This window comes from Zonotrichia leucophrys, chromosome 2 (genome assembly GCF_028769735.1).
Source record: "Zonotrichia leucophrys gambelii isolate GWCS_2022_RI chromosome 2, RI_Zleu_2.0, whole genome shotgun sequence".
Taxonomy (NCBI): domain Eukaryota; kingdom Metazoa; phylum Chordata; class Aves; order Passeriformes; family Passerellidae; genus Zonotrichia; species Zonotrichia leucophrys.
Window position 1 is genome coordinate 95,154,482 of NC_088171.1, and position 10,943 is coordinate 95,165,424.

Below are 10,943 nucleotides of genomic sequence, written 5' to 3' on the forward strand. Positions count from 1 at the left end.
AACTATTACTTCTATATAAAGGACATACAGATAATAACCTATGCCTCAAGGTCCACACAGCAGTTCTGGTTTAATGATCTTTCCTTCTGAAGACACACACACACCTTCAGAAGTGTATTAACATTTCTATGTTGTTTATGGGAACTTGCTTTCCGTGCCACCATCTGACAGGTTCCCTAGGGGTCTACTCTGACTCCTTTGATCAAAGCCACATTAAAAATCAGAAGACTGTGAGAGGCCAGGAGGTGCTCATGATTCAAGAGCCCGACCTCCAGAGGAGGGCAGTATTCCTGTGAGGAATAGCTGAGGGAGCTGGGATTGTTCAGCCTGGAGGAGGCTCAACATTCTCTACAACCGCCTTATAGTAGGGTGAGGCCAGGTGTGGGTCAGCATCTTCTCCCAGGCAACAGCTTGAGAGGACAAAAGCCTTAAGCTGCACCAGGGGAAGTTTAGGCAGGGCATCAGGAAGAAATCTTTAAAAGTGTGATTAGACTTTGGAATGGACTGCTCAGGGAGGTGATGGAGTCACTGTCCCTGAAGGTGCTTAATGAAAGACTGGATGCGGCACACAGTGCTATCTGTTGACAAAATGGTGCTCGCGGTATCAGAGGTCCTTTCCAACCTACTTCTGTAATTCTGTGACTGCTCTGCCTGGTGACTAAAGCAGAATAAAGAGAAAGTAGCAAGAACCCTTCCTTTATCCCTTACAAGAGCCAGGTACAGAGCTCCTGCAATCACGTGTGTCCGTCCCTCACCGTCAACCGCTGCACCTCCCAAAGCTCATCCCCATTCATTCTAGAGCAACCTTCGGGAAAGGAGGGGGAAGTAACAAACGGGAGGTTCGGGCGGCTGAAACCACTCCGGGCATCGCCAAACCCCACACGCCACCACTCCCGAGCGCCCTCCCCGGACCGACCCCGCCCCGCCGCGCCTGCGCAGCCGCCACCGCGCCATCAGTCCCGGCTCGGCGGATCGGGCGCGCCGCCCGGGGCCGTCCCTGCGGGGCGGCGGCTCCACGGGCCCGGCACCCACCACCGCCGCCGCTGTGCCCCGCCGTGCCCCGCTGTCCCCTCAGGCCGCAGCCGCGCCCGGCCAGGCGCGCGCGTGCGCACCGGCCCCGGGGAGCTGGGCGGAGGGGCGGGGGGAGGACAGGAACAGGGGAGGAGCCCGCAGCACGCGCCAGCCGGAACCGCGCAGCGCGGTGGCGACTCGCGCGGGTCCTGCCCTGCCCGGTTCTCTCTCTGTCTCTCCCGCCGTCCCCGCTGCCCTCGCCCGTGCTCTCTCCCTCTCCTGTCCCCGCCGCCGCCCGCCTGCGGCACAGCGGAAGGGAAGACCCCACGGCCCTGGGGCCGGCTGCGGCAGCCAATGAGCGCCAGAGGCGCTCTTCCCGCCCTCAGCGCCCCGGCCAATCGGCAAGCAGCTTGGGAGGAAGCAGGCACGGGATTGGCTCGGATGGTGCGCCACAACCCGCTCGCCCGCCCACCCAAAAAAAAAAAAAAAAAAAAAAACGACGGCAGCGCAGAGGCCCAAAAAGCCCGAGGGGAGACGGCGACGCGACGACCCCGTGAGCCCCCCTCGCGAGGGCCGAGGCAGCGGCTTGCCTCGCGCCGCTGGGCGGCGGACGGGCCGGCCGCGCCGCGGCGGGCAGCGCTTACCGCGCGGGGGGAGCCGAGCGCCTCCGCTTGTGCTGAGCCGTGTCACCAGTGGCGCGCCGTAGATCCGCCGCGCTGCGTCACGCCCGGCGCGGGGGGGGGGGGCGGGGGCGAGGCGCGCTCACGTGACGCGGCGGCGCCGGCGGGGCGGGAGCCGGTGCGGCGGCGCCGCTCGTGCCGCCGCGGGCGTAAGGGGCCGCGCGCCCAACGGCCGCCGCCGCGCGCGCACGCAGTCCCCGGCGCCATCTTGCCCTGCCGTGACAGCGCCCCTGGCTCCCGACTGGTGCTGCCACCCCCCATGTCCCGGGAAGGGACGGTCCCCAAAGGAATACGGAGCCCCGAGGGTTTTCCCGGGGTGGGCGTGCCGGGACGAGAGCAGTCGACGCTGGCAGGAGCCAGCGGGTGCGGGTTTGGGGCTTCCCGCAGCTGCCCGTTCCTTGGTGCGTGGCGCAGCCCGGCCTGCCGGTGCCCCCCGCGCTGGGTTACGCCAGGGGATCCTTGGGCCGTACAGGGCTGTGCACAAAGCTGTGCTTCACATTCTCACCCCGCATCGCACGCAGCGAGATGTGGATCTGGCCCTTGGGAAACCTGTTCTGCAGTAGGAGGGGTAACAAGTCCTTGACGCACAGCCCGCAGCCCTTCACTAGGGTTGTCAGAAAGGTGTCGGCAGTCCAAGCTATATTAAAATACCTTCCAGGGAGTGCAGTTCAAGGGAGAAACAGTTGAAAAAGGCAAGAGGGAGGCAGTTTGTAAAGTATTTCGCATTTTATAAATTCGTGAAGAAACCGTGATGATGAAACCCTGAGTGTTCTTTCCCTCTTTTTAAGCCAAGTCACATGATAAAGTATAATATCAAAGCAAAGAAGCAACGTGTAAAGAGTCTTCAGATGCCTGTGGTGAAATCCAGTTGTTTTTTTCACAGTGTCTTTTGATTTTTAAAATGCAGGTTTCCCATTTATCTCCTGATGACACAACATTTTTTAGTAGACCATAAACAGCTTTTAGCACTCTTCAAGGGCGTGGCACAGAGGAACAAGGAGAGCACCTCTTCGGGAGTAGGTTTGCAGTTCATTGAGTTTCCAGTGACACAGTGTGCACTAGCTTACCAACAAGAAGTGACAATTCACAGTGCTATTCAGCCAGTTAGCCACTGGCTAATCTGCCAGATTTATGGCACAGCAATGCCAATTCTCTTGTGGGTTGTAAAGACTGTAAGAATGGGTTAAAAACAGGAGTTGCTGTGGCGTGGGGCCTTCATTGAAGCAAGATATTTTACCAATGTCTTGGGAAAGATCTGAAATGAATGAACAAAATTTAAAACATCAAAGTACCAGGTTGGACATTGGTGAGAGAGAGCTATCTCCTTGTCCTGTACCTAAGGGTTACAGTACAGGATTTAATTGTTCTGTGATAATAGGAAATCCCCACAGAAAATGGCTAAATTTGTAATAAAGATATCTGTGGGATTTTAGATACATATTTAGATTTAATCGCTTGAAGCCACTGGTAGTTGTAAGACTAATAAAATTACGAACAATCTGATTGTCCTGGATATTTTTCAGCATGGGAAAAAGAGGTAAAATAACCTTTTGATGTCCTTAAAGCTCAGTTTCTCTGCAGTTTACAAATTCCTTTCATATGGCTTTAAAGATTTTTAGATTTGGATCTCAAGTAACAGCAAGTGAATCTTCCCGGTCCATCAGTTATTTCATCATTTGTTTACTGGGAGGAAATACACTGGAGCAGAAGACACGACCTTGCAAGTTGGTGTCTTAACAAGTTGAAACATTTCTAACGAATGAAGAGAGGCAGCATATTTTAGGAATAGCCTGAAGAGGGAGCCATTGGTATGGGACAAGTAGCAACTAAGGCAGAATCGCTGTTAATCTAAGATAGAAATCACACCTGTGCCAAAAATAATTAGTTTTATTTTGTAGTTATAAGCTGTATTTATATAAACATTTAATAAATGTTTACATCCGTGCATTTAATGTTCTGGCTTAGGTATATACAGAATTCTAAAGTTGTGCTGAAAAGTTGTTCTGTGTTCTGAAATAGTTCCTCTAATAAAAATATATTAGAATGCAAGCTGAATAAGTCAATGAGTGATTAACAATTAATTAGTTAGTAGATTAGTTTATCAATGAATTGTATGTATAGACTATATTTATTTTCTAACAGAATATGACAGTAGGAATGATTCTGCAGTTGCTATATTTCCACCACACCAAAATACTGATTTGGCTAGAATTGTTAGTCATTCCAAGAGTAGTTCCAGCACTTTACTTAGCTTTGTAACTTAAAACTCTCCCTACCTTTCCTACTCAATATTCTGTGTTTGCTCCTGTACAGAACACACACAGAGCTTTGTAACTACTACTACCAGAAGTCAGACATTCAGCAGGATAAAGGCAGTCACCATAATACTACTTACCAACTCTGAATCGGGGGATTTCCCACCAGATTTGTTCAGAAGAAATAACCCCATGACTCAGTGATGATCTCATAGGTAGAATGTCGCTGGCAGGCCCTCCAAAAAATGTGGTGTCTGTAGGATATCAAGTTATCAGCATCAACCCATAAGGGTTCCTTAACCACCACTGGTTTTTCACTGAGTAGCAAATTTTTTAAGAAAAGTTGCATATACCTTTAGTCTGCAGTTTCCACCCCTAAGAAAATATGAAACAGAATAATTAGCTTGTAAACACCAAGAACCTTTTTAGTCTCAATTACCTACACTTATATATACACTTGTGTATATACCTTGTGTATAATGCAATTTTTTTGGTCCATTTTCCAAGATGTGTGGTTCAGGAAGTAAAGTGCATTATTCCAGTTTGACCTGCTGCTGCATGCTGTTCAGACTGATGGAATTTGGTTGGGTGGGCATCCTTGGAGGCATTTAAAGGATGTGTAAATGTGGCAAGGACTTAGGGTTTAGTGGTGGCCTTGGCAGTGCTGGGGTGATTGAAATGGGTTTTATTGTCTCTGCTAACCTGGGCCAGCAGGTTTGTTGCAGAGCCCAGGAGTACTGCTCCTGAAACAGACAAGGGTCTGCACAAGCCTGAGTTTCTGAGCTTTAAGGGGGGAATATGTGATAGGTGGTTCGGGCAGGCTGTGCCTTCCTAGTGCCTCAGCCAGTGGGGAAAGGAATTTGGGCAAGATGCTGCCGGGAATTTGGAATAAAAGTAGGCTGCGCCCTCCAAAACCTCGAGAAAGAAAACCCCACGGGTTTGTGAGTCAGTCTCCCTTTATTCGAATAAAGACAGGACGCCTCTCTCTCCTTTTTGGACTTAAAGCTCTGGCATTTGCAGATTTTCCTGACAGAGTCGATAAAGGTCTTTTTTAACAGTGGACAGTTTCAATGAACAATTTTGGGAATCAGCCGTGGTCCTGTGATCCTGCTCCCTGGCTGGTGCAGCACCACTGCTCGGCTGTTCCGGCACTGCCTCGGCCGGACGGCAGCCTGGGCAGAACGCGGGTTCTGTGTTCTGGCCAGCTCGGCAGGGTCACAGCGGTACCCGGGCACTGCCAGCGCCACACCTGAGCACGGATGGGCTGGCTGGGGCCGCGTGGCTGCAGCTCCGATGTGGTTTTGTGGGGAGCTGCCCCTGTGGAGGGAACCGCGAGGGCAGTTCCGTCAGTTCCGTGCCCACTGCCCCTGGTGTGCAACGGGATGGAGAGTGAGCCTGCACAGTCCCTCTCCGCAGCCGGGCAGCCGCGACAGCTCTGGGAACCCGAGGAGGAGTGGCCGCGTCAGGGCACAGCTGCACCCTTGTGCCAGCGAGGTCGCGCTGCCCGTGGCACCTGCACCTCACTTTCATTAAAGGCTTCAGCTTCTGACTCACTTCGTGTTACCCGCTGGGTTCGCTGCCCAGGCGTGCCAAGTACTTGTTTGAAGTACAAGTAGTTAACCATTTTTACATAAACAAAATGCTCACCCACTGCTAGCTACCTTATGTTAATTTTTTCGTTGTTGTGATATAAAGAACCTTATGCAGGCAGGTAAAAATGTAGTTTCCAACTTTTCCTGCTATTGTAAGTGCAATTTAAATGAGGAAAAATAAGAAGGAAGGCGCCCGAGCTTTAATGGAACACCTACAAAGGATTTGTTTGAATTTCTTATAAATATGTAAAATCTAGGGGGAAAAATTTTTTTGAGCTCCTTGAAGTGATTGAAAGGGTTTTTTGTAATTAAAATATTTTTATAGGAGTTTGCAAGAATTTGAAGAAAACCAAGATTGTGCTTGAAGCTCCCCCACTTAACAAAAGAAAGTAAGAGTGACTGCAAATCCTTTCATTTGGCCCCCAAATGATGCATCACCCAGGCCTAGTCATGCCAGTAGTATTAAAGGCTTTCTATTCAGCCTGCAGCACGGAAGGGGTTGGGGCAGGGGTGTCTCCCTGCATGGGCACAGAGAGGTATCTTCACAGAGGCACTTGAAGAGTCACATGTGATCTTTCATCAGATCCCATGAATAATTATTCATCCTGAGTAATTCATCCTGAATAATCTGAATTATGTTTCTCTTAAGTCAGGTTACAGTCCAGGTGAGGGGTGGTAAGAGAACTGTGTAACATCTATGAGATGCAGAAGTCTAAAACAGTAGTGATATAGCTGTCTGCTCAGTGTCACAGTAGCCAACATCTAAAAAATAAATAGTAATAAATGGTCATAGAAAGCAATTGTATATAACCACCAACTGCAAGCAATTGTAAGCACCAACAACTGAACTGTTTTGCATACACAATACAAATCATGCAGGCAGGAGACATCACTTATGTCTCCATGCATGCAGCTTTCTAGGTACAAGCATCAATATCAATATACAAATAAATCAGATGTGGGGTTTTTTTCCATGCTGACAAATAACTGCCATTACTTGAAGCACACAGGCAGAAATTTTACACATGGACATTATCTTTAAGTCTTCAGGCTGTTCCCTCCAGAAAATCCCACGTTAAGATACATCAGCACCTCTAGAACACTGCAGGCGAAATATCCTTTTTCCTGGGCCCATACCCTTCGGTGTGCATTTTATAAGGGTGATTTTCATGGTTTTGGGTCACTGTCATGGTTTTGTTTGTTTGCTTGTTATTTTGTTTAAAATTGACTTTTCATTCCACTGTTTTTCAATAAAAAGTGGACTATATATAAATTTTGGTGTCCAGTAGCCCTCAAAAAAGGCAGCTCTAGAAAGGATCTTACTGGCCCTTCCACTGTGATTAAATGAAACTTTGTCTTTCAAGGTTGTCACTGGAATGTTAGGGTTGCTGCCAAATTGAGGATGTTAACCCTGCGTATGGAATTTGATGGCTTGTCAGGAAGACATGCACAGGAGACAAATAAAGCAGTACTAGCTCTTGGATTTCTAATTGTAAAAAAAAGAGTGATGCAAACCTACATGAAATTCATATGAGGGTTCTGCCACCACTTGTTTCTTCACACCAGAAGAGTATACGTCAGGAGTGTGTCATGTTGAATATTTTCAGTTTTCTATTACAGAGATTTTACAGTTTCAATTCTAAGCTCCCCTTCAGTTCCTCAAATAAAAAAATTAAGAGTGATAATTTAATTATTCTTACAGATGTAAAAACAAGAAAGAGGAAAATTGTAATTGCATTGTAAAGATGGGGAACATGCAATTGGCCAACATGTCATGTTATTTCACAGTGAGATCATCAAAATGATTTTGAGACAGGTAGCAAAATCAGCATTATCCACACATATATCCACAACATCTGATTTCATTTAACTACAGATATGTTTAAGTCTGTCTGGAGGCCAACTCTGCCAAACGTCCAAGGATTTAGTTTTCTTGTACTGTGGGTTTTTAATAAAAATTCATCTAATTTTAATAATAATTTATTGCAGTGGAATGAGAGTCATTTATTACCATGTATTGTTTCTTATGTGTGAAAATGTCCAGATTGCCAGAATTTACAGCTCTGCAACTGTAAAATTAATCTCTTGCAAACTCACAAAGCAAGTTTCTCAAATAGACATATATCTCAAATACAAACATCAAGTAGATTATGCATCAATACATTAAAATTTAATATAGTAGCAGATCAGAAAATAATATGCAAAAAAAGTTTGCCACATGAAATAGAGATTTAGTCCTTATTTTTCATCTTCACTAAGTCAACATATTATCCACCTGACACATGCATCCTAGTCCTGTTAGAACTACATCCACTGAAATAAGAATGTGTTTATACTGTTAGTTCTAAAGGAAGAATTTTCTGGTTACACACTGAAATTCTAAAACATTCATCAGGTAAGGAATGTGACCTTTTTTTGTTGCTGTTGGGATGCACCTTATGCAGGGTGGACTTTGTAGCTTAAGCAAGGTTTTGTTTGGCTTTTTTCCCCTCCCAAGAGTAAAGTTTCTTAGCAAAAATATTCCAAGTTTCACACCTGTGGAAGTGTGTTTGCACTTTCACTTATCTCTTTCACAAGCATACAGCTGTTGCTCCTGCCTTGAGGAGCGAATGTGGCATGTTTCACTCAAAGAACCTGAGTGAAATTGCATAACAAAATACAAGCACATTTTCAGATAGTATTTACAATTTTTAAAACTCTTTGAGAGCTGATAAAGTAACTAGGAACTGTCTCCATTGTCCTCCATCCAAACAACTCATTCCGTGTGACAACCAACTGAAAACTGGGAGCTGCTGATCCTGCCATTACAACAGACAGTAACTCACCTCCTTAGAAAGCAGTGGAAATGTTGAAATGACTTCTAAGTGACTTCAGGAACAAGACTCACACTGGTTCAAGTTCATAGCTGAAAAAAAATAAGAAAAGAGGTTTCAAGATTGCATACCACCATGCTTGTGTTGTTAGCAGATGATTTTGAATTTCCTGGTCTACTTTTATGTAATCTAATGTAGCAGCATTGCAGGAAAACCCTTGCTACATATTTGTTGAAATTATCTGCAACGTGGAGGTGTTCTTCATACACTGTTCTGAAGAATGCAAGTGAGAAAATTACTGAAATATTTGGCAGTAGAGCAAACCAGACATATGCACTCTGTTAATAAGGAACTGTTCATATTTTTCTGTTCATATATTTGTTTAAAATATTTATTGACACACCTCCTAAAGGGCACAATGTATCTCCAGCTCCAAATACAGATATACGTGCAGTTGGACTCAATGATCCTTATGGGTACCTTCCAATTCTAGATATTCTATAGTACAAGGTGAGAACTTGAAAATCAGTTAAGCTTCACCTTGGAGCAATAAGTGCTTAACCTTACATATTACTTGCAGCTGGAATGTTCCAGCAGGAACAAGGGAACTCATGGGTCTCTTTGGCACCAGCCACCGTGGCATGAGCTTCTGTGTCACACATAAAAGCACAGTTGCACAATCTTCCCTGTCTAAACATGGACTATGAACGTCCTTAACTAGCAAGGCATTTTAGAACACTTTGTGAAACAAGCCAAATGCTGTATTTTGAAAGGAATAACTAGCAGGAGTCAAAGTTAAACTTCTTGGGAGTAGTGTTACTGAAAAGTAAAACCATAACTACGTAAGCCTAATTTCCACTTTCACAGGCTAAGCAGATGATGACCTGATTAGTTCTCAGTGTCAGGAGGCTGCTCATCTCTCAATGCCTTCAGCTCCTATTGTCAGCATCTTATTCTACATTATTTTAGCTGACACACTTTTCAGTCTTCTTTTTTGAAACATTATTTAAGGATTAAAAACTATGTTTATCTAATATAAAAAGCAACTTTCACACTTAAACCCACTGATTTGAAATGGAAATTAAAATATTCTAATTTATTCTTTCACATTAATAATCAGTAGAAAAATATGTTCCCACTCTTGAGTGTTCAGTTCCCTACAACACAGATGCACAGCCCACAAAAAAAGGGAAAACTTGTGCCAAGTCTTCCTCTACCAGGGAAACGGGCAGAACCTGACCAGCTATGTACAGGCACCTAGTGCTGTCAGGTGTGCTCTGGGGTCTGTGAAACACTGGCACAGGCTGTCCAGAGAGGTGGTTGGATGCACCATCCCTGGATCATTCGAGGTCAGCTTGGATGGTGCTCTGAGCAGCCTGATCTGCTTGATCCTGCTCATTGCAGTGGGCTTGGACTAGATGGTTTCCAAAGGTCTCTTCCTTTGGACAGTTCTATGATTCTCTGATCCTAAAGGTCCTTTCCAACGAAAATCCTTTTATTATCCTATGATCCAGGTCTTGATATCTGTATCAAGCTTTCAGAGATACAGATGCTGCTTTTGGACATCCCCACAATGTTGTTTTCCCATTATTCAGTCATTAGTAAGAAAAAACCTGAATCAAAATGGACAAGATTTTTTCTTTTTTAAATCAATGACTGGATTACATCTTGGAAGTGTACATATATATACAGCTACATACATGCGTATATAGACACACAAATTGTGCATATGATTTCTGTAGTTAGTTGGTCACAATTTGAGAATATCTAATGTGCTCTGACTTGGAATATGGCACATCTGGAATAAGGTTAACAAATAGAAGCAAACTTTAATTTTATTTCTAACACTAGTATTGTCGAGTTAGCTTTAATTTTCTGTGGCAAGAAGTAGCTGTTAGCTCAACCAAGAGGAAACATTTCTAGAAATGTTATATAACACTACAGACCTTAGGAAAAAGCGTATCATTTCTTTTTTTTCACAAGGCTGAGGAGATGCTGCCCAATATAAAAAAAAAAAAAAAAAAAAAAGGAAGACAGGGAGGATACTCATTCTTGATCTAAGAAGGAAAGAGTAGCTCTCAATACCCCTGTGGACAGGAGTTGCTTTCTCAATGCTTTCTTTCTTTCGTGGACAGAAGAATCTGAAATTGAAGTTTTATGCTCTTTCTCTCCTCTGGGACTGAAGGAGGCATGGAGATGGTCTGCATAATTCAATGGCCCCACTGTTTCACTCACATAGTTTTAACTTGACAGTAAGTGGCTATTTCAGAGCAGAACCTTGTTTCAGTGCGCTGCTCTGAGAGCATCTGTGCTTATAAAATGATGCTCTTCTTTGGCTCTATTTTATTTGTCATTTCAAAGAGCAACAGTAAAAAATAAATAAGTCCATCTTCCATTCCAACTTCATAATGTTGTAGAACACATAGCATATATTATAGTGGTATTTCAGAGCAGTCATATTCCTAAAACACAGTCTCCATCCCTTTTTTGTGAAGAAATCTGCCACCTCCATTTCACCAATTTTTCAGCTCTTCTGCCAAAAGGGTCATATTTATGCACAGTGGTTTCTTTCCATTATGTTTTAAGCTAATT

The 10,943-nt window shown here is 45.0% G+C and overlaps 1 protein-coding gene across 2 annotated transcripts in view; it reads right to left on the reverse strand.

The window, feature by feature from the left end:
* Window positions 1–1,724, reverse strand: part of ZNF407 (zinc finger protein 407) — a 340,268-nt gene extending 338,544 nt beyond the window's left edge. The window contains exon 1 of one of the 2 annotated variants that reach the window (XM_064705737.1): window positions 1,656–1,724. The gene's annotated coding sequence lies outside the window, so the exon portion shown is untranslated. Of the gene's footprint in view, window positions 1–721; window positions 896–1,655 lie in introns of those variants that run through there. The other variant, XM_064705739.1, reaches the window with a different exon arrangement.
* Window positions 1,725–10,943: the final 9,219 nt, after the last annotated feature.